A 23,347-nucleotide genomic window follows, 5' to 3' on the forward strand; every position below is an offset into this window, starting at 1 on the left:
GGTAGCAGTGACTTCTGTAAAATATCTGGGAGTATGCGTGCGGAACGATTTGCAGTGGAATGATCATATAAAATTAATTGTTGGTAAGGCGGGTACCAGGTTGAGATTCATTGGGAGAGTCCTTAGAAAATGTAGTCCATCAACAAAGGAGGTGGCTTACGAAACACTCGTTCGACCTATACTTGAGTATTGCTCATCAGTGTGGGATCCGTACCAGATCGGGTTGACGGAGGAGATAGAGAAGATCCAAAGAAGAGCGGCGCGTTTCGTCACAGGGTTATTTGGTAAGCGTGATAGCGTTACGGAGATGTTTAACAAACTCAGTGGCAGACTCTGCAAGAGAGGCGCTCTGCATCGCGGTGTAGCTTGCTCGCCAGGTTTCGAGAGGGTGCGTTTCTGGATGAGGTATCGTATATATTGCTTTCCATTACTTATACCTCCCGAACAGATCACGAATGTAAAATTAGAGAGATTAGAGCGCGCACGGAGGCTTTCAGACAGTCGTTCTTCCCGCGAACCATACGCGACTGGAACGGGAAAGGGAGGTAATGACAGTGGCACGTAAAGTGCCCTCCGCCACACACCGTTGGGTGGCTTGCGGAGTATAAATGTAGATGTAGATGTAGATGTAGATGTAGGTATGAGAACTGTCCATGGCCATTTCGAATAAATTTTAGTTTCAAAAAAGACGAGATACGTAACGGGGGGTTACACCACTCTTCTGCGTATTGTGCAACGTATCTAGCTAATGTCGCAGCCCAGCAGCTGAGAAAGTGACATATCGATTGTATCTCAAATACAACTAATACTACGCGATGGAACCCAAAGCAGGGGCCGAGATGCGATCCCCTCGAGCCACTAGTGCAGGTTGGTCTATTGTGACTACTCAGTGCCTCTTGCACCGGTCTGAATTCCCGGGACGGTTTCCTCTGCTGGGAAGGCCGCAGAGGACCTCGCGGAAGTGTGCCAGCGCCACGGGAGGCGCGTCGGCTGATTAGCGGGCGCACAGATTACGTCACGGCGGGCGCCTCTAATCCCGGCCCGCTGGCGTAATGACGCGCTGCCGCCCGGCCTTTGATTGGTAATTTATTGCGAGAGGACGGCCCAGGAGACCCCTAATTGCGACCAATTAGCGTGGGCAGCGGCGCCGGCCCGTCTTGGCGCTTCTTTGTCCGCCCCCTCCTCTGCGTCCGCGGGCCGGCACTTTGCCGCTGCCTCTGTGTACCGCCCGACCACTAGCGGCCGCCTCGGGCAAGTTACAGTAGCGTCGTGGTACACGGTCGCTTTGGTAGTGGGCTTCCTACACCGGCGCCATTGCCCTAATGGCCACAAATAGGCAGATGAAGAACTCTTGCACAGAGCCGTACCTAGGTGATACTGCGCCCCTGGCAGAACTACCACAGGTGCACCCCCCCCCCCCCCCCCGTCCAAAACTCCCCTGCCCAGTAAAACTACCTTCTTTCTGCAACTTCTTCCGGCAAGGATTTAGTAAATTTTATACTCTTGAAAATAACTTCAATAAAATAGATCCTAAACAGCATTTGACGATAAATTATTTTTCTACATCTACATCTACATTTACATCCATACTCCGCAAGCCACCTGACGGTGTGTGGCGGATGGTACTTTGAGTACCTCTATCGCTTCTCCCTTCTATTACAGTCTCCTGTTGTTCGTGGAAAGAAAGATTGTTGGTATGCCTCTGTGTGGGCTCTAATCTCTCTGATTTTATCCTCATGGTCTCTTCGCGAGATATATGTAGGAGGGAGCGATATACTGCTTGACTCCTCGGTGAAGGTACGTTCTCGAAACTTCAGCAAAAGCCCGTACCGAGCTACTGAGCGTCTCTCCTGCAGAGTCTACCACTGGAGTTTCAGTTTATTCAGTTTGACAACCGATTTCGATCGTTATGATTAACATCAGATTGATGTGTCACCTAAAACTTAGTAAAAGAAGCAAACAAAATTTATAGCCATCGTTGGCATAGTCACGTAATATAAAAACATGATAAAACTGCGATGAACATCATGGCCTGTGGTGGAAGGCTGTCGTTAGCACACCACTGACTATGCTAACAATGGCCCTACATTATTGCTAACAAGCAACTTACATTATTGTTGAGTGTGCTAATGACAAGTTACGACTGGCCTACATTATTCTTGAGTGTGCTAATGACGGCAGTATATTATTGTTGAATGTCCAAACAACGGTCCTACATTATTGTTGAGTGTGCAAACGATGGTCCTACATTATCATTGACTGTGCTAACAAGGAACTTACATTATTGTTGAGTGTGGTAATGACAGGTTTACGACTGGCCTACATTATTCTTGAGTGTGCTAATGACAGCAGTATATTATTGTTCAATGTCCAAACAACAGTCCTACATTATTGTTTAGTGTGCGAATCATGGTCCTACATTATTATTGAGCATGAAAACGACGACCCTACATTATTATTGAGTGTGCAAACGATGGTCCTACATTATCATTGACTGTGCTAACAAGGAACTTACATTATTGTTGAGTGTGCTAATGACAGGTTAACGACTGGCCTACATTATTCTTGAGTGTGCTAATGACGGCAGTATATTATTGTGGAATGTCCAAACAACGGTCCTACATTATTGTTGAGTGTGCTAACGATGGTCTTACATTATTGTTGAGTGTGGAAACGACGTCTCTACATTACTGTTGAATGTGCTAACGGTGGCCCTACATTATTACTGAGTGTGCAAAGGACAGTCCTACATTATTGCTGAGTGTGCATACGACGACCCTACATTACTATTGAGTGTGCAATCGACGACCCTACATTGTTATTAAGTGTGCAAACGATGGTACTACATTACTGAGTGTGCTAGCGACAGTCCTATACTATTGTTGAATGTACACTCCTGGAAATGGAAAAAAGAACACATTGACACCGGTGTGTCAGACCCACCATACTTGCTCTGGACACTGCGAGAGGGCTGTACAAGCAATGATCACACGCACGGCACAGCGGACACACCAGGAACCGCGGTGTTGGGCGTCGAATGGCGCTAGCTGCGCAGCATTTGTGCACCGCCGTCGTCAGTGTCAGCCAGTTTGCCATGGCATACGGAGCTCCATCGCAGTCTTTAACACTGGTAGCATGCCGCGACAGCGTGGACGTGAACCGTATGTGCAGTTGACGGACTTTGAGCGAGGGCGTATAGTGGGCATGCGGGAGGCCGGGTGGACGTACCGCCGAATTGCTCAACACGTGGCGCGTGAGGTCTCCACAGTACATCGATGTTGTCGCCAGTGGTCGGCGGAAGGTGCACGTGCCCGTCGACCTGGGACCGGACCGCAGCGACGCACGGATGCACGCCAAGACCGTAGGATCCTACGCAGTGCCGTAGGGGACCGCACCGCCACTTCCCAGCAAATTAGGGACACTGTTGCTCCTGGGGTATCGGCGAGGACCATTCGCAACCGTCTCCATGAAGCTGGGCTACGGTCCCGCACACCGTTAGGCCGTCTTCCGCTCACGCTCCAACATCGTGCAGCCCGCCTCCAGTGGTGTCGCGACAGGCGTGAATGGAGGGACGAATGGAGACGTGTCGTCTTCAGCGATGAGAGTCGCTTCTGCCTTGGTGCCGATGATGGTCGTATGCGTGTTTGGCGCCGTGCAGGTGAGCGCCACAATCAGGACTGCATACGACCGAGGCACACAGGGCCAACACCCGGCATCATGGTGTGGGGAGCGATCTCCTACACTGGCCGTACACCACTGGTGATCGTCGAGGGGACACTGAATAGTGCACGGTACATCCAAACCGTCATCGAACCCATCGTTCTACCATTCCTAGACCGGCAAGGGAACGTGCTGTTCCAACAGGACAATGGACGTCCGCATGTATCCCGTGCCACCCAACGTGCTCTAGAAGGTGTAAGTCAACTACCCTGGCCAGCAAGATCTCCGGATCTGTCCCCCATTGAGCATGTTTGGGACTGGATGAAGCGTCGTCTCACGCGGTCTGCACGTCCAGCACGAACGCTGGTCCAACTGAGGCGCCAGGTGGAAATGGCATGGCAAGCCGTTCCACAGGACTACATCCAGCATCTCTACGATCGTCTCCATGGGAGAATAGCAGCCTGCATTGCTGCGAAAGGTGGATATACACTGTACTAGTGCCGACATTGTGCATGCTCTGTTGCCTGTGTCTATGTGCCTGTGGTTCTGTCAGTGTGATCATGTGATGTATCTGACCCCAGGAATGTGTCAATAAAGTTTCCCCTTCCTGGGACAATGAATTCACGGTGTTCTTATTTCAATTTCCAGGAGTGTATTAAAGACAGTCCTGCATCACAGGCCATGAATGTTCACGACAGTTTTATCGTATTATAAATGGTATTTTCTTCTTTTTCTGAGCTTAGGGAGACAGATCAATCTGATGAGGATCGTAATGATAGAAACCAGGTTTTTAAATCAATAAACTTAGTGATCAGAGAGTGTTTTGGTTTCATAGTATTCTCAGAAAATGGATTGTTGTTGCCTTCAAGGTGAAAACATCATACCTCATCAGAAACAGATTATTATTGCATAATATTACTTAAATGAACTGTGTTGATACAAAATACTGCATAAAAAACTAAAAATTTAATTGTAGTGAGTAAAACACTGAGAAAGTTAAATAAAATTGAAATTAAAACAAAATCTATATCATATTCTTCATGGCAGGCGCTGTACATTGGTTTAGTGTGATCTATAATTTTAGTTGGTCCTCATAAACAATTGATAATGCATTAATAACTAGTTAGAAGAGGACTATAAGTTAACATGGAATTTCCTTGATTTGAGCGAAGCCAGCTCTTTCAGTATTCCGTTGAAATCAAGCATAGCAGTTAGGTCGTATTCTGGTGACAAGACAGCTAAATTTCACTGTCTGCTTTCACCCATACTCGACCTGAAGTAGATTTTTTTTTAATTACCTGCAAATACGTTCATAATATGATGCAGACTCTAGCATTATATTGAACACATTAAAAGCTGTTTCATTTTTTGGATAAGCATCTCTTAAGGCATACTTTGAAAAACAAAAATTCAAATTATCCATATAGTAAGTTGCGACCATGCTCGTCATGTGCTCTTTCATCTAGAAATTGAAAGCAGCTGTTTCATTAACTGTCTCCGCTGTGTTAATATCTTTCCTAAATTTTCCACCAAAATCACAAATTCAGCAACACATTTTGCAAGATGACATACAGAGCTTTCATTTAAGTAGTTTCCAGAGAGTTAATTTCAGTCATATGGAATAGTGTGACATGTGTGAAATCTGTCAATAAATAATCCGTAGAACAGCAACCCAAAATGCAGTCCAGTTGAAATACAGTAAACAGCCAAGCTACAGAAGTATAGCTTAAGCGAGCTAGAAACTTATTTGTGCCTGCATGCTTGGCAGGTGGTCTATCTCGCAACGTCTTCTATACAGCAACCCAAAATGCAGTCCAGTTGAAATACAGTAAACAGCCGAGCTACAGAAGTATAGCTTAAGAGAGCTAGAAACTTATTTGTGCCTGCACGCTTGGCAGGTGGTCTATCTCGCAACGTCATCTATATGGCCCTATTGCTGTGTTTACATCGATACAGGTGCACAGTAAATTCCCATTTACACGTTCCTCCTAATGGTCACTAGTTCGTGACTGGGACGTGCAGATACTTATTGATCTGTCAAGTATTCTGAAGCCTTCTAACTCAGTCTCTCTCCATCCTTCAGTCGGCAGTACCAAAACATGTGGTGCGTGGTTGGAATGATCTCAGCGACAAATCTAAAGTGTACAGTGAGAACTATTACGTGTGCAACAACGAGGATGCAGTGGAAATGCATTTACATCGATTGGATGAACGTTATGGAAACAATCACTCGAAACCGACGTTTCACGACAATTAATCTATAAAAAACACAACAAATGTCAGAAAGAAAGCATGTAAACCGTCTGATGATGAATCGCAACGATTCGAAACCGGTAACGGTTTCCTTTGAATAAAGGAACTCAAAGTAAATTTGTGGCTGGTTGCTGTCATTACACCATCAACATTTGTCTTCAAAAACAGCCACGGTCTCCAACATGTCATCATATGACAAAATTGCAAGTCGGAAGAATTTGGTCAAACGGCACGTTTGCTTTACCACCCACTATGTGAAACACACGCATTCTTGCCATACAGTCCATCGTAGCGACAGACATCTGCTCGATGGTAGCTGTTACTTTGCGATGCTGTTTGGACGAAAAGACAGTACAGAAATAGTGTGAGTTACACTGACTCAAGACATATGCACCGTTTCTGACTTTAAGACACCAGTAATTGTGTTCAATCTTTGGTTGGTTGGTTGGTTGGAGGGGACCAAACAGCGATGTCATCAGTCCCATCAGACTAGGGAAGGATGGGGACGGAGGTCGTTCGTGCCCTTTCAAAGGAATCATTCTGGCATTTGCCCGAAATGATTTAGGAAAAACGTGGAAAACTTTAATTAGGATAGCAGGATGCGGCTTTCAAACATCGTCCTCCCGAATCTTTAATGTAAGATAATATATCTTAATGAGCAGATATCAGCATTTTAAATTAGGTAATTAATTACGTGAAATATACTGAAAATGAAATTTTTGTTGCCGCTGGAACTTCAGCACAGCATGATTTGAAGTGACTTGTAGCCGTCCAGCAGCCGGGTTCCTACCTCTGGCGTGACGTCAAGCCCAAGGACCTCATTCTTGTGTGGACAGACTACCTGCTGCCTGCACTGTTGGCACGGGCAGACTCCGTTGCTGGTGACTGCTGTTTCCGCACGCAGTCTACATAGTGATCATGGCCGCCGTGGAGGCCTATTTCCTAGACTGCCTCAGCGACTGGGCGGTGTGGGTGGCACAGTGAGTCGGCTCAGTGGCGTCGGGGACCTTGCTGTATTGTTACTACCGCAAAATGTTATTTCATGATTAATAGGGAGAGTATTGTCTTATAATTATTAATCATTAAGGCTCGGCAGGTAGATTTTACCGAAGGGTGAAGAGTGAAATGTATAACACCTCCGTCTGCTACTACTATACCATAACCTCGAAACTGAAGGAAATTTGCAAAACAGAATTATTTTATTAGAGTAATAATGGTATAAAGCAACAGATCAGTGTTACCCTCTGAGAGGAATTTTGATATTTTGACCGTGTTGTATCTAACGGAGGTGGCTTATCGGAAGTGAATGTCAGAATTACGTAAATATTTGAACAATAACAAACAAAATTTTGAATAGCTATACTGTTTATAGAATAAGGAAAACGGTCGCCAGCCTAATTAGGCAAGAGAAAGATTAACGTTCTCGTTTAAGAAAGTAGGTATAAGTAACTATAACGGATCAACACAACCTATACTTTGTCACACGCGAGTGCAGTGAACTCTGACACATACTTATGTTTACGGTAAGATTGAAACTAACCGTTCAGCAGAAACAATTTGCAAAATTATAACAGATACCGAAACACACTATTACTTTCAGGGCTTACACAAAGTGAATAGTCTTTATAACATTACTATTAATATGCACTTCTAATTCACAAGAGAGACAAACACTTAGCAAACATGAGAATGTAACGTTTCACAAGTGCAGCTTTCTCACTTTTACTACAGCGAAACACAATGTTGACAAAATTGCAAGAAACTGACTCACCTTTTAGAATTTACTACAGACAACAATGTGTTCATTTACTTTATAAGCCTCAGTCTTAAGAACTTTTAATTTTGAAGTTAGCAACAGCACTTTAATAAGCAGTTTTACTAGGAAAATTATTTTCAGCAAGCATCATTGACTTTAACTCACTCTATTGCCACATTAACTTTAACTTTCTCTTTACTATGTTCAAGAGGCATTAATTAGAAAAGAAACACTGGTTTTTAATGTTCTTTCAGTAGGGACACTCGGTAATCACTTTAGTTCAAACGGAGAGGAACCTGAGAGGTGTTATGATAAGGAAAAAATCAAGGTAGGTACATAAATTCAGATATAAATTACCTTATATTTGAGCACACTAACACATCCATTAGGCTGATCCTTCACTGTACATCAATGTAGTATTCCGATACAATGATTGCGCAATGTGCTGGCAACTGCATGTTGGTAGGTGGAATTGCAGGTAGAATTGCTGGACTCTGTCATTTCTTGGTGGCGATGATAAATACAAATTCCAGAATAGTTCCAGCTATTTATCCATCCATCCGAGGCATTGGAAAGTAGCAGAAAAAGCCTCCCTCGGAACCAGCACAATATGCATCTTTTACATGGCAGTGCACAGTTTGGTAGCTTGTCCTCGACTCGTAGCTTGTCCCCGACTCGTAGCTCGTCCCTGACTCGTAGCTTGTCCCCGACTCGTAGCTCGTCCCCGACTCGTAGCTCGTCCCCGACTGACTATCAGTTCCACCTTTTCTACCTAGGCCAACCACAATTTGCGCGCGCTACACAGTTCCGTTCTCGAGGGGAACCACTACACCATTTACATACAAAATAACTAAGAACCTTAAGTGAGGATCAGCAATTTACATAACAGCAATCAAATGCATTAAATAAAACAAAACATTTACACATATTGACATCTCTACAAAAAATTATTCACACAAAATTACAATTATATACAGTAAGTTTTGTTCCCTCCAAATGGGACAAAGAGTTTAAATTACAGATACACTACATTGCATAGAATCAAATCATGACATCAAAGTTTTAACAAAGAAAGGAGTATACAATTTTATGTTATCGATTCAATCAAACAATATTTACAGAAGCTCAACGATGTAACGTTAAATGAAACAAAAGCAAAATAAATCAGTACAGCATTAGAGCTATGGTGTTACAAATGTTAAGAGCTAAGGTGGTATTACTGACTGTAACCAGTCTCACTGTTCACAAGTAAGCATGTCACATCAACCTACCGACGTGAAAAATGACTCTATATGATTCGCAAGTAAACTTAAAAATCCAAGTGTTCAAATGAAATACATCATGCCACACTAGCCAGTTTGTAATCAAAGTATGAGTATGTACACGTTTTCTCTGATAAGCCGGGAATTATTGAAGGATGGAAGTAGTGCCTCACGAAACAGTCTGTCGCGCAACATAATGGTTCAAATGGCTCTGAGCACTATGGGACTTAACATCTGTGGTCATCAGTCCCCTAGAACTTAGAACTAGTTAAACCTAACTAACCTAAGGACATCAAACACATCCATGCCCGAGGCAGGATTCGAACCTGCGACCGTATCGGTCACGCGGTTCCAGACTGAAGCGCCTTGGACCGCACGGCCATACCGGCCGGCGCGCAACATAATCGATCCCACAGGTAAAGAGGGAAACTAGAAGACAACCAATCAAAAGAATGTTACATTATGGAACCTAACCGATTTATTGCGACATATGCTCCTAATCAACAGACTGAGTGGGTCGAGTTCTTATCTCTGTTTGAACAAACTGTACAGAATATACCAGATATGTCCACACATCATACACCACCCGAGACCACGGTAGAAGAAAGAGAAATAAATGAATGGATCGTTCCCATTCCCTATATGCTAACTAATGAAGAAACATGGGAAAAAGGTTAGGCAGAAACTTGTTTCTCTAACAGACAGCACAAGAGCAAGAAATTAGCCTCTGACGAAAACATAAACCGTATACAAAGATGTCGTGTGGGTGATAAAATATTACGTAGAACACATCAAAACCCACCGCTGTTAAAGAAGGATAATAAGTGGGAGCTCTTCTACTCTGCCCCTCACAAGAAATGCATTCCGGCTGCGCAGTTAACAGACAAACCTTTTACAATTAAAACGCGCCTGCATATTTATACATTGACGTCTAGTACCGAGAGTGCCAGAAATCACACAATTCTGTTTTCTCTCTCTCTAACCTCTTTTTTTAATTTGTCTACTGTAATTTGGAGTACTCTCGTAACTTCCTTGATTTGTATTCCTCTGCTTACTCTGTTTTCTGGTATTCTTATCAGATATCCAAGGAATGAGATACGTTTCTTAATAATCATGCTCGTTACTGGTTCTATTTTTTGTGCACTGTTTCATTTGAAGCAATTCTCCAATGTCCATTTACTTGATATCATTTACTGACGCGTGTCCTAATTATTCGTTTTTCTATTTTTAGTATTTAGTCAATTTCTGCTATATTAGTTGATTTGAAGATGGTTTCAGTTGTGTAAGTTATTTCTCGTTGTGTAACTGTTTTATAATCTTTTAATTTATGGATAGGCTTTTTTTGTTGTAAGTGTTTTTGACAATGTAGTTTGCTTTGTTGAGTTTTTTCTTTCTGTTTTGCCATGACAGTTCCTAAGTTGATTGTAAGTTACGATTTCATGTAAATAACGGATTTTAAATTTATAAACAATTTTGATTTCTTATTCTCCTATTGTAATTTTCTGTGGTCAGTTAGCATAATCTCTGTTTTTTTAAATGTATTCTGAGAGCGATTTTCTGTGCTATTTATTGTAGTGATTTAACTTGTTGCCTGGTTTATTGAACGTTGTAGGCTAGTAGTGCAAGATCAGAAAATCCCAAGCAGCTCAAACTTGCGTTATTTTTGGGCTTCCAATTCTTATTTTCTTTGACATGTCCTTTTACCATGCTCTCATTATGTATTCCAGGGCACAGCTGGACCGCAATGGTGATAGTCACCTTGTCTTAAGCCTGTTTTTTTAAGGAATGTTTCAGAAATTTGTTCACTAAACTTCACTTTCGATTGAGTGTTGATTACAATGAGTCCTTTTAATTTAAATAGTTTTAGATGGAGTGCCAGGTTCCTTAAAATTTTTGGTACTGAAGGTCTATGGAGGCAGACATACGCCTTCTTAAAGTTTACAACTGTTATTGCGAGAGGTTTGTTCTGTTTCATGTAGTATGCTATGATCAGTTTTAAAATAATGATCTGCTCTTCACAGCTTCTCAATAGTCTGAAACCCCCTGCTATTCCCCTAACTCTTGTTCTACATATTCCTTGATTCTCCCATGTAGGATCTTGTATAAAAACCTGTATGTGCAGTTAGAAGAGAGTTTCCTCTGTAGTTGTCTGGATTGCTCTTATCTCCCTTCTTGTGTAGTGCGTGGATGATGGCCGTGGTCCAATGTCAGCTAACTGTTCCCTTATCTAAAATTTTTTAGAGCCTTGTGTAAGGAAATCTTGATTGTATCACTTGAGTATTTCCACATATCAACAAAAACCTGATCTTCTCCACATGCCGTATAATGTTTTGTCCTTTGAGGACACTTTCTACTTCTTGGAAATTGGGGGGTCTATTTATACTAAATGAAACACTTACAAAAATTAAATCACTAATAATTCAATAAGCAGACTACAACTTAGAAACTTACAACACGCTTCCACACAACTAAACGACAGGCAAGAAAGTGAGTAAGTCTGCACGAGACAAGTGAAGAATTATAGCAATTTCTTGTCAAAAAAATTAATGAAAAATTATGTAATCCGTATCTTAGAATAAAAAAAGAAATCTCTTATTAGTGAACATTTTAAGTACTTTGTGTATGAGAAGTACAAATATGTTACATATAATTTCTTTAATTAAAAAGAAATTTTGTAACATCTGAAAGTGAAATTCTAGATGACGTATCTCTTCCCAGTAAAAAGTGTGAACTGATGATGTAAATCTGGTAGCCAATCCCTCATGCTCTGTTTAGATATTAATCGAATCAAAAGGGCGGAATGCTAGCACAGCTCTTTTCCACGACTACAGAGCACAGCGGCTAACAAAAGTGTACTACCAACTCGAGTTGGCAAAAAATAACGCTAATACTGTAAATAACTGGTTAATGAGAATTTACTGCCATCGTATAAACCGATTACGTGTCCTGTGCAGTTATTTTAGTAACTTACAACTCTGAGCACCATCTGTTCGCCGATGGTACACTGATCATGCAATACACGTCCTTCCAGTGAAACATGCCGTCTCTCCGCTACAGAGCAAAATACTCGGTCTCAGTATTCCTGCATGTGGTGGAATAACGTCCGTTGACACGGATGTAGCAATACTAGGACGTATGGCGAATAGATAATTCTTATATATCTCGAACAGACCGTTAAAAGGGGCGGAAAACAAATTGATTTACTCGGTTCATTTAATTTCTTTTCCAATTGTACCGAGAAAACCGAAGTGCGAATATTTTACAGTTTTCCGAACCCTAATTACTGCATGAAGAAACCAAGGCAGATCGAGTGTTGACATTTTTCGCTGTCGTAGATAAGGGCAGGATCAAATGTTATTTATGTTGGAAATAATTTTCATTTAACTCTCTTAAATTCGTGTGGTTTCTCAATTTCTTAAATTCGTGTGGTTTCTCAATTTGATTTTTTTAAAATAATTAAGATATACCAGTTTTTCGTGACAGAATACAGGGCTTTATCTAAGCCTATATAAATAGTTTCATAATAAACGCATGATGTAATTTTGGTTTCCACATTTTAGTCACAAATGCTGTAAAAGCTAAATTTGCACTGGGATACAACAAACTTGCACATTGTTGGGCTCTAAGCTCTGCGCTGTTAGTTTTATTCTACGGTTTTGTAATATTTCATAAGCTTCACATATGATATGCGACAAGACAGATAACAGTACTTGTACGCTCACTGTAAGGAACATTTGTTTCCAAAATGAAATACATAATTTTAAGTAATAATAACAGAATTACATGGTACATTACGAGTATGTCGTTCGCTAGTGAACAGTTTTAAAACATAAGTTTGCTGGTGCTGATACACTAAAGGGTAGCCTCGGCTGTAAAGTCACCCTCAAATTTGGGTTGAACAGATACAAAGTGTCCAACAAAAGACAGCTTGATTTTAAATTAAATAACGTGAAAACTAAGATCAATATAAGAATACAACAATGCTCATTGTGAAACTTGTGAAACTCTTTCGCACGAGTTTAAAAACAGCAGTTCAAAATAGTAGTTGCAACAGCTGCTAACAAATGGTAATCGTATCAGGATGCTAGCGTACCCTTTTATTCAGGGCGTTACATCTATAGGTTTACTACTAATATAACTGTAAAACCGTCATATCTGTGCGTGTGTTTGAAGACGGTTATCTCCAAAACTGCTAGATAAAATTCCATGGAGTTTTCACAGGTAACTTAAGTGTAGCTTAGGTCAACAAACAGGCTTTATTTCAACAATATTAGGTCACGGACAAAAATATATGAATTTAACGTTTTATATACAACTCGACATAGGCAAAAATACACTCCTGGAAATTGAAATAAGAACACCGTGAATTCATTGTCCCTTGAAGGGGAAACTTTATTGACACATTCCTGGGGTCAGATACATCACATGATCACACTGACAGAACCACAGGCACATAGACACAGGCAACAGAGCATGCACAATGCCGGCACTAGTACAGTGTATATCCACCTTTCGCAGCAATGCAGGCTGCTATTCTCCCATGGAGACGATCGTAGAGATGCTGGATGTAGTCCTGTGGAACGGCTTGCCATGCCATTTCCACCTGGCGCCTCAGCTGGACCAGCGTTCGTGCTGGACGTGCAGACCGCGTGAGACGACGCTTCATCCAGTCCCAAACATGCTCAATGGGCGACAGATTCGGAGATCTTGCTGGCCAGGGTAGTTGACTTACACCTTCTAGAGCACGTTGGGTGGCACGGGATACATGCGGACGTGCATTGTCCTGTTGGAACAGCAAGTTCCCTTGCCGGTCTAGGAATGGTCCCAGGTCGACGGGCACGTGCACCTTCCGCCGACCACTGGCGACAACATCGATGTACTGTGGAGACCTCACGCCCCACGTGTTGAGCAATTCGGCGGTACGTCCACCCGGCCTCCCGCATGCCCACTATACGCCCTCGCTCAAAGTCCGTCAACTGCACATACGGTTCACGTCCACGCTGTCGCGGCATGCTACCAGTGTTAAAGACTGCGATGGAGCTCCGTATGCCACGGCAAACTGGCTGACACTGACGGCGGCGGTGCACAAATGCTGCGCAGCTAGCGCCATTCGACGGCCAACACCGCGGTTCCTGGTGTGTCCGCTGTGCCGTGCGTGTGATCATTGCTTGTACAGCCCTCTCGCAGTGTCCGGAGCAAGTATGGTGGGTCTGACAGACCGGTGTCAATGTGTTCTTTTTTCCATTTCCAGGAGTGTATTAACGCTTTGAAAAACGTACTTACTCTTTGACTTTTGAGCTTTATCATATTTTGAAAATGCTTTTATTACCTGATATATTCTACGTAATACGATTCAACGTAATATGTTTAAACCATACTTCTATCCTAATATTATAAAATACAAAAGTAACTCTGTATGTTAGGTTTTCATGACTTAACTGCTGAACAGTCGTATGATGTAACACGTTCACGTCAGTGGCTGCTTAGTCACAGTGTAGTGATGTTTAAAACTGTGATTTAGTCGTTTATTTTATTGCACAACCACATCAAGTGAATACGTAAGCCAATTGCCAGTCAGTTAGCCTCTTACACAAACGTTTTCGCATTTGCTTTTGACAAAATTGCTTTATGTAATGGAAGACACATATTTTGACGTTGACTTGTGTTCTACTCAAGCATAACGATTCTTGATACTTGTAACACTGGAAAATGGCCAAAGGCCAAAATCTGGATTTTGGAATAAAACGTGTTGTACATTCAAGTGGCGATTATATCTTTCAAAAAGTTTTATATGTCAGTGGCTCCACACCAAAGAAAATAATTAATGAAACATACTTTTCAGCCAATTCACTTTTGTCGACAGACGTTCAGTTAATTGAATTAAGAAAACATTTTTGCTCGAGTCAATTTTTATTAAGTAAATAAAAACATGGCTTTGCAGTAAATCAGTAGTTCACTGTTTGTGGAATAACATTGTCACTAAACAAATTTCATACAGGCCTAAATTTGCAAGCAGTTGAGCTACAAACTCTATTTAGAAGGAAGCTCGAGAACGACTCAAAACCAGCCAACATGTGGACTTTCAATTACAAACGTCTTTATAATTTTTTGATATCCGCCTATTACACAGTCGGCCGACGTCCATGTTTCGGCGACCGCAGACTCTTGGTGCGTGGTTGTCGTACGGTAGGTTTTGTTCTGTGCGTCGGCTGCAGGTCATTTCGGATGTAAGCCGCTCGGCTACCGTCTCGCACTGTGAACATCTGAGATGTAACAAAAAGCAACGGGAATTTTTCCTTTTCTTAAGGAATGTTTATTTATTCATCAACATCAGCTTCGTCCTCTTCAAAGTAATCCCCCTCAGATGTAATATCATTGTGCCACGTGCTTTTTCCAATCTTGGAAGCATTCCTCGAACTCACTTCTTGCTATGGTGCTCAGCTATTTCAGTCCTTCTGTTTTAATCTTGTCAGTGGTGGAAGAACGATGTCCTTTCATGGTTCCCCTGTTCCCTTCAGCGTCAGGAGAAAGAAGTCGCACAGGCCATGTCCGGTGAATACGTTGGCTGAGGCAACATAACGGTTTTGTTTTTGCGAAAAAATCACGAACAGTCATTGAGCTGGAAGCAGCACCATTATTGTGATGCAATTTCCACGAGTGGTTTTGCCACAGTTCTGGTCGTTTTCTTCAGATTTCTTCACGCAAACGGTGCGTAACTTCCGGGTGGTATTCCTTATTGAGCGAGCCATCATGAGGCAGGCACTCACTATGCACTACCCCGCTGTAACCGAAGCAAACAGTGAGAAGAACCTTCATATATGATCAATTTTTGTCGAATTTTTTTCCACATTTCGCTCTTCAGGCAGTTTCCATTGGGACGATTGGGCCTCGGTTTCGTCGCTATACTCGTACATCAGAGTTTCGTCACTTGTGTTATAACCTATCTTATAAGTTCCGTGTCGTTGTTGACTTCATTCAACAATTCCTGAGTGAGGTCAACGCGACGTCGTTTTTCGTTGAAATTCAACCATTTCTGAACAAACTTTACTGCTACACGTTTCATGTGCAAGACAACCGAAAAACGTGCTTGGCATACGTCAGATAGGTCGATATCGTCAGCAGCTGCTCTGGCGGTGATATGCCGATTTTCCAGAACCATTTTCTTTACTTCTTCTACTGTGTCGTCAGCATCTGATAAGCAAAGGAATCTAGGGCGGTCGCCGTCTTCAGCGTCTTCTCGACCTTCTTCGAAACGTTTATACAACCCATAAGTTCTTGTCTTACTTATAGTAGATAAGCCAAAAGGCACAGTCAACATTTCGAATACGGTGCAGCTCCATATTCCATTTTCAAACAAAATTTAATGCAAATCCTTTAATCCATCTTTTCCAAAAGTCAGAATTCGCCGAGCACTCGAAAACACGTATAACCTTTCACCTTCTCGCGTCCGTCGGCCGTCGTAATTTAATATATTATTATTGTTATTATTATTTTTTGATTGTTGCCGACTTACGTGGTGGGCCTTAATAAAAATGTTATTTCATTTAATTTTGATTTACGATTAAATGCCTTCCTGAAGTTCTCCTTTTTAACAATATTAATCTCAAATTATTTGTTACGTTAATGAATGTTAGACTCGCTGAATCTTAAAACATGAGCACATAAGTTGAACAATGTAATAAACTTTTCATATTAATTTCCTCGGCTAGTCAGCTCACTTTAAAGCAAGACATCTTTAGTTATTAATTACAATTGCGGCCCACACACGCGCGAGAGTATTTTTCTTACCTCCGTTAACCATTGTATTGTAGTCGGAGTCCTGGCTCTGGCTCTCGGCTATGGTACTGAAAATAAGAACCTTAAAGCTACATATTTTCTGCAACGTCGGGCGGCTATGGAGAAAAATTAATATTATTTAATAGCGGGCCAGTATTTCGCTTCCGCTAATTTCTCATAAGTTAATATCGCCACATAATGGCGTCTTTGGCTGCATCGGCCGCTGCGATTGTTGAACTGTAAATTACTTGAATACAGGTTAATTCAAGGAAGGCGGACATGAAATCGGGATCACCTCTTACAAATTAAACGTGCACAATAATATTAAATGAATATATTATATGCTTAACTCATACAAATATGCTTACATTTGCCAGCACTCGCAAGATGTCCGTCTATACACAATCAAGACAAGAGAAGAAGTGAAGTCGACTAAAATATTAACAAAAGAGCGTATCTTGTCGTCTCTTTAGATCATTTTGTCATAAATTATTTCTTTGCAATCGAAACTTACATAGAGAAATTATTATTTTACAGCTACATGATAAAAATATATTATTCAATTTTTAAATGTCTCTTTTTTATAAATACTGTTTTTTAAGTCTTTTCGTAATATAGCACTGGGGACGCTATATACCACCCATAAGTTCTTGTCTTACTTATAGTAGATTAGCCAAAAGGCACAGTCAACATTTCGAATACGGTGCAGCACCATATTCCATTTTCAAACAAAATTTAATGCAAATCCTTTAATCCATCTTTTCCAAAAGTCAGAATTCGCCGAGCACTCGAAAACACGTATAACCTTTCACCTGTCAACAATAAACTAAATACTCGAAACAACTGGGATGCAAACACACATCAAGAACGTGTATACAAACAATAAAAAGAAATTTTGAATACTGGATGTATAATGCCCTTACTGGATGTATAATGCCTTTAAACCTGGTAAGACAGAGAACATAGCACAATAAAGCAGTCCTTACCTTAACAGATTATACTAAAAACACAAATAAAACACTTATTTTACTTGCTGTGAGGGGCTGAATCAGGGAAGTAAAATTATCGTACATCACGTATCGCGAGACTACTGTTTTCAGCTCGAGGAAGCGCTGAGTTGTTTGGTCGGATTTGTGAGAATGTCCCTACATTATTCCGCCATTCTCGTGACGAGCTGTTAACGACGTCTCTCAGACACAAAGCTGCACAAAAGCACCTACATCATTTGCTATTTCAGAAGTAATATATTGACCACAACTAGGTCTAAAAACGTGACACATTAAAATCAAGACCTGCAGTTTATTGGCCTGATGCAGTATGAGTTGAGTTTTCGCTGCGTTTCACCCATGCGGGAAAAGTGGACGCTAAAAATGGAATGGTCTGTTTTATTTTCGGTTTCGGCGGTTAGGAGGAATTGACAACTTGCAGGTATTAAGAGTTTCCTAACAGCTGATGTCACTGCTGTACTGAGAACTATAGTAGTGAAATGTATCATTGCTTAAGATACCTAATTCAAATCATTAAATTGCTCAGCAAATGTTTAAGGCACAGGCATCATAATCAGGGGTGGTCAGTTCAACATCTGATCCCATGATTTACCGTTTCCGTTGTTTCTAAGATTTGAATCATGTAAATACATAGATGGTTTCATCAAAATCTCAGAAGCGATTCCTCCTCTTGTTATACTTGCAGCTTCTTCTCTAATGACACTGATTTCGTTAAACTCCAATGCTTCCTCAGTTAACCCTGTAAATTACACGTAAATTGTTATTTGGACTTTATTATTCATCTGTAAATCAAATCAACAGTACATTCAGTTAAATCTGCTAAAATATGGGACTCGCGATGCTTGCGTAAAAGGATCTGTTAGCTGAGATGAATAACGATTTAGAGAGGGAAGCCACGTCATCATAACACCCCCTAATCGAGGGGACCTGATAAACGGTGACTGCAAACGCTGCCCAGAAAAAGCTTAATTTATGTTTCACTAACGTTTCTTTTTTTTTCTCACTTTTGCTAATTGTAAATCACAGAGGATGATGAAAAGCACTGTATGCGTTACGGTGCAAGTGATCGGGGTAATTATCGCAGAGTTTCCTTAGAGCTTTCGCAATTTATGAATCTCTCTTTCTCCAAACCGCTCCTGCTCCACCACTGTGATTCTGATGAAGTAATTTTCGGATTTATGGTCTAAAGTTGGCTGTGTTACCTATCCAATTAAGGGGAGATAATTCCTGCCCTTGCAACAGATATATAGGTTCCACTGAGATATAAATCATGACGGAGTAGATTATGCTCTTTGCAAACAGAGGATACGCTGGGTTCAATAAATAGACGGATAATCTTCTAAAGACAACTGAACACGCAGTTCTAACCGACGAGGAGTCGTGAAAGAGACACTGGAAGTCTTAAACTACCTGGCAGAAAACTTTCTTTTAGGTCTATGAAGCTGTTAGAAGACAAAACAATAGTATAGACTGATTACACGTCAGTAGAACACGGTTTCAGAACGCAAAAATTCTTACAGATAATGAAGTGGTGCTAAAACAGAATACTGACTTTCAGAATAATAAGTGTAGTGTAGTGAAAGTAGGCTGGCCGCGGTGGCCGAGCGGTTCTAGGCGCTTCAGTCCGGAACCACGCGACTACTGCGGTAGCAGGTTCGAATCTTGCCTCGGGCGTGGATATGTGTGATGTCCTTAGGTTAGTTAGGTTTAAGTAGTTCCAAGTCTAGGGGACTGATGACCTCAGATGTTAAGTCCCATATTGCTCAGATCCATTTGAACCATTTTGAAAGTAAGTGGATTAAAAGTCCAGATATCATCTAACAACATGATAGGTGATATATACGTAGAATGACTCACACCGAATATGACGGTTTCTGTCACAACGTGTCATACATTTTATTTCGATCATTTTAGTTCAAGCATAGCTAAAATCCGATCTCTCTTTTGAAGCCTTTTAATTATAATTGAAAAGGTTGCTCATTAAAGCATATAACAGAATTTTTATTGTGTATATTAATATTCATGTCTATTTTCGTAGCTGTATACCACGTCACATGTCTATTTGGCATAAGCGAGTAGAAGGGAGCTTTCGATATCTCTAAGAGTTTTTCATTTCTCGTGTATAGTCTGGCTAATGTGAAGCCTAAATGTCACAACAGAAAGCCTAAAATTTTACAAAAAATACATATTCAAAATGTCTGCTGAGCAATCTGTGTAGTAAGAAGCATTTTTCTCCCATCTCCTTTGTCGCATTCTCGACAGTGCTTCAGTTGAGATGAAAGAGGACGAAAAACCACTGATAGTGTATAAAAAGAGTGAGTGTAATATATCTGTTCGCTATTTGCTTGAAGATTAAATTCTCGTTAGTACAGCATTAGCGAGCAGTTTCAGAGCAATTTTTTAGCAGCATCTGTTAATCCATATCACTGAGAACTAGAGAGAGATTTTCAGCAGAAATTATATTTTTATTAGCACGTGGCAACTGACTGTGATGTGGTGCCTACCTTTCAATTTAAAGTTAATCGCATTTGGTCTCCAGATAAAGCCGAATTTTCGCATCGATGATGTATTAGAGAGAGATCAGAGCACAAAGCGAACCTCTATACGTCATACAACGAGCGCATGATTTTGTATTTCAGCTCACGGCTAAACTCAGAAGTGAGGAAACTAACAGAAAGAGATAGTCTTTAAAGAACGCATAGAAAAAATCTACGTATCAGGAAAAAGAAAACTGAAATATCTTTTTTTTTTCTTTAATTCGAAACCAAAGGCATCCCACAGAAAAAGGTTAGGAATCTATAAACGTTAATCTACTGTCAGAGTTTTAAATAAGTTGTGCAGGTGTATGTAAAAGAAATTGATGAAACGCCACTCCAGTTGCTTCTTTTTTTATTAACATTATCACTATTATTATAACATGCGACCTTTATATTGTAAGCTCTCTCCTAAGTGTTCCAGCATGACAGTTAGCCGAACTTTACCTTGCACTCTATAAAAAAACCTTTCACTTAGCAGAACCTTATTTGAATTGATCTTTAACTGGTCTGAAAGCAGCCTGCTTTTATATTAAATGCACAACTGAAATAAAACAACTATCTGTCCCTAATCAAAATTTCCACTCACCCCCGTCTTGACAACATTGTTGCAGATTTCTCAGAAGCGCAACAGCAAACAGCAAGCAGGCAGCAGCTAAACTAGATTTCTACTTGTATGAATGCATGGTTTCGCGGCGATATGAATTAATCAAATTTTCTAGGGCATCCAGCCGCGTAGATTTCTACTTTTAAATAAAATTTCGAAACAGTATTCAAACTGTTGTATACCATATGGTATAATGTGATAATGGGTAATTATAAACCTTTTTTAAACAGTGGGATGTGGATAGTAAATATTCCTATGAAACAATATTCCAAGAAACGATTATAGAATGTAGTATGCATTCAAAAGGAGAGAGTAAAACTTCGCGTGCTCTTCACACATAACACTGGTCTGAACAATACTATGCTCAAGAAGTGAACAATCATGTGAAAAGGGTTCAATATTAACAGAGAATTTCTATAAAAACTAAAGAGCCTAATCAGTTGATATGTTGATGCATGACTCAGGGAAGTGTTGTGGTCTTTCTCTCAGCTCTGAGCAAGTTAACTAGTTTACAGTAATCGTTACGAAAAAATATCTGTGCAGTGCTGCAGTCTTACCTCATTCTTCTTGTCTTCGGAAGTACCAACATAATTAAAAATTTATATTCTTTTCGCCCTCCAGTGTATATGTCATATTCATCCTCGCTGTTCTTTAGAGTAAATATTTTTTCATCCAACAGATACAGTCACAAGTAAACACAGCACTACTGAATATGTCCATCACCTACCACATTTCAACAAAGAATGTATCAAACTACGGAGAGGCAAAGACTGTGCCACAACAAGAGCAAAGAGCATTAACTTAACTTGCTCCCTCTCTCTCTGACGTGCACATCGATAACTTATAAAAATCAACATGACATGACTACCTCACAGCATTAGGCCTTTGTCAAGCGTATCTGAAACTATCTAGTGTTAACACATAATATGATGAGGATATAGATATTTTTGTTTTTTATAATAAGAAATGAGCACACACGCACACACACACACTCACACAAAACAGGTGCAGAAATGACATATAACTTATATTATCCTGTAGAGAAGCAACGTCAAATGTTAAAACCACTAGAAGTCACTTGGGTTTTAAACATTATCGCACCTAATGACGTCATGAGAAAAATGAGCGTCACGTAATTATAAAACCAGTACAATCAGATACTTTAATACTCTTACATGGTTTACCTTAAAAAGCATTATTTGATGTTTTTCAAAATTACTTTGCAAGTTTGTCAGATAAAATCCTAAAAGTAAACAATAGAACAGCAAAGTCACGTAGATTTAAAAACGTTTTGAGCTCAACGACGTCATGAGGAAACTGGCGTGTCGTAATTATAAAAAGGTACAAATCAAATACTGTTTGCATGCTTTAGCTTAAAATAGTTATATCCTGACTATTTCAGAACTGCAGTTCCATATTTTTAAAAATGAAGGCTGAGAGTAATTATTTGGAATTGATGAAAGTGTAAAATAGTTCCAATGAACGAGGTGTCCAAGTCGAGCGTAAAGGTACGACCTCTAACGGACAAAATTAGAAACACCGGGAACTGTTGAGAATTCTCGCATTACTTGACGTCGATTGATTGATTTATTGATTGAAGGGGGTAGCTTTACGTCAGAATACAACTCTTTTAAGCTAAAGCATGAGAACAGGTTCTCGGATCATACTTTTTATAATCACGATGTGCCCATTTACTCATGACGTCATTGGGTTCAAAACTTTTTAAAATCTACTTGACGTTTCTGTTCTATGGTTTACTTGTACCATTTTACCTGAAAGACAAGCAGTGTTATTTCGAAACAAGTCGGACAGCTCTTTTTAAGCTAAACCATGTTAACACATTTAAAGTATGGGATTGTACAGTTTTTATAATTACGACACGTCTATTTTTCTGAAGACATCATCAGACGCTATAATTTTTTAAATCCAGCTGACTTCTACGAGGGCAGTTCAATAAGTAATGCAACACATTTTTTTTCTCGGCCAATTTTGGTTGAAAAAACCGGAAATTACTTGTGGAATATTTTCAAACATTCCCGCTTCGTCTCGTATAGTTTCATTAACTTCCGACAGGTGGCAGCGCTGTACGGAGCTGTTAAAATGGCGTCTGTAACGGATGTGCGTTGCAAACAACGGGCAGTGATCGAGTTTCTTTTGGCGGAAAACCAGGGCCTCTCAGATATTCATAGGCGCTTGCAGAATGTCTACGGTGATCTGGCAGTGAACAAAAGCACGGTGAATCGTTGGGCAAAGCGTGTGTCATCATCGCCGCAAGGTCAAGCAAGACTGTCTGATCTCCCGCGTGCGAGCCGGCCATGCACAGCTGTGACTCCTGCAATGGCGGAGCGTGCGAACACACTCGTTCGAGATGATCGACAGATCACCATCAAACAACTCAGTGCTCAACTTGACATCTCTGTTGGTAGTGCTGTCACAATAGTTCACCAGTTGGGATATTCAAAGGTTTGTTCCCGCTGGGTCCCTCGTTGTCT

Source organism: Schistocerca cancellata, chromosome 1 (genome assembly GCF_023864275.1).
Source record: "Schistocerca cancellata isolate TAMUIC-IGC-003103 chromosome 1, iqSchCanc2.1, whole genome shotgun sequence".
Taxonomy (NCBI): domain Eukaryota; kingdom Metazoa; phylum Arthropoda; class Insecta; order Orthoptera; family Acrididae; genus Schistocerca; species Schistocerca cancellata.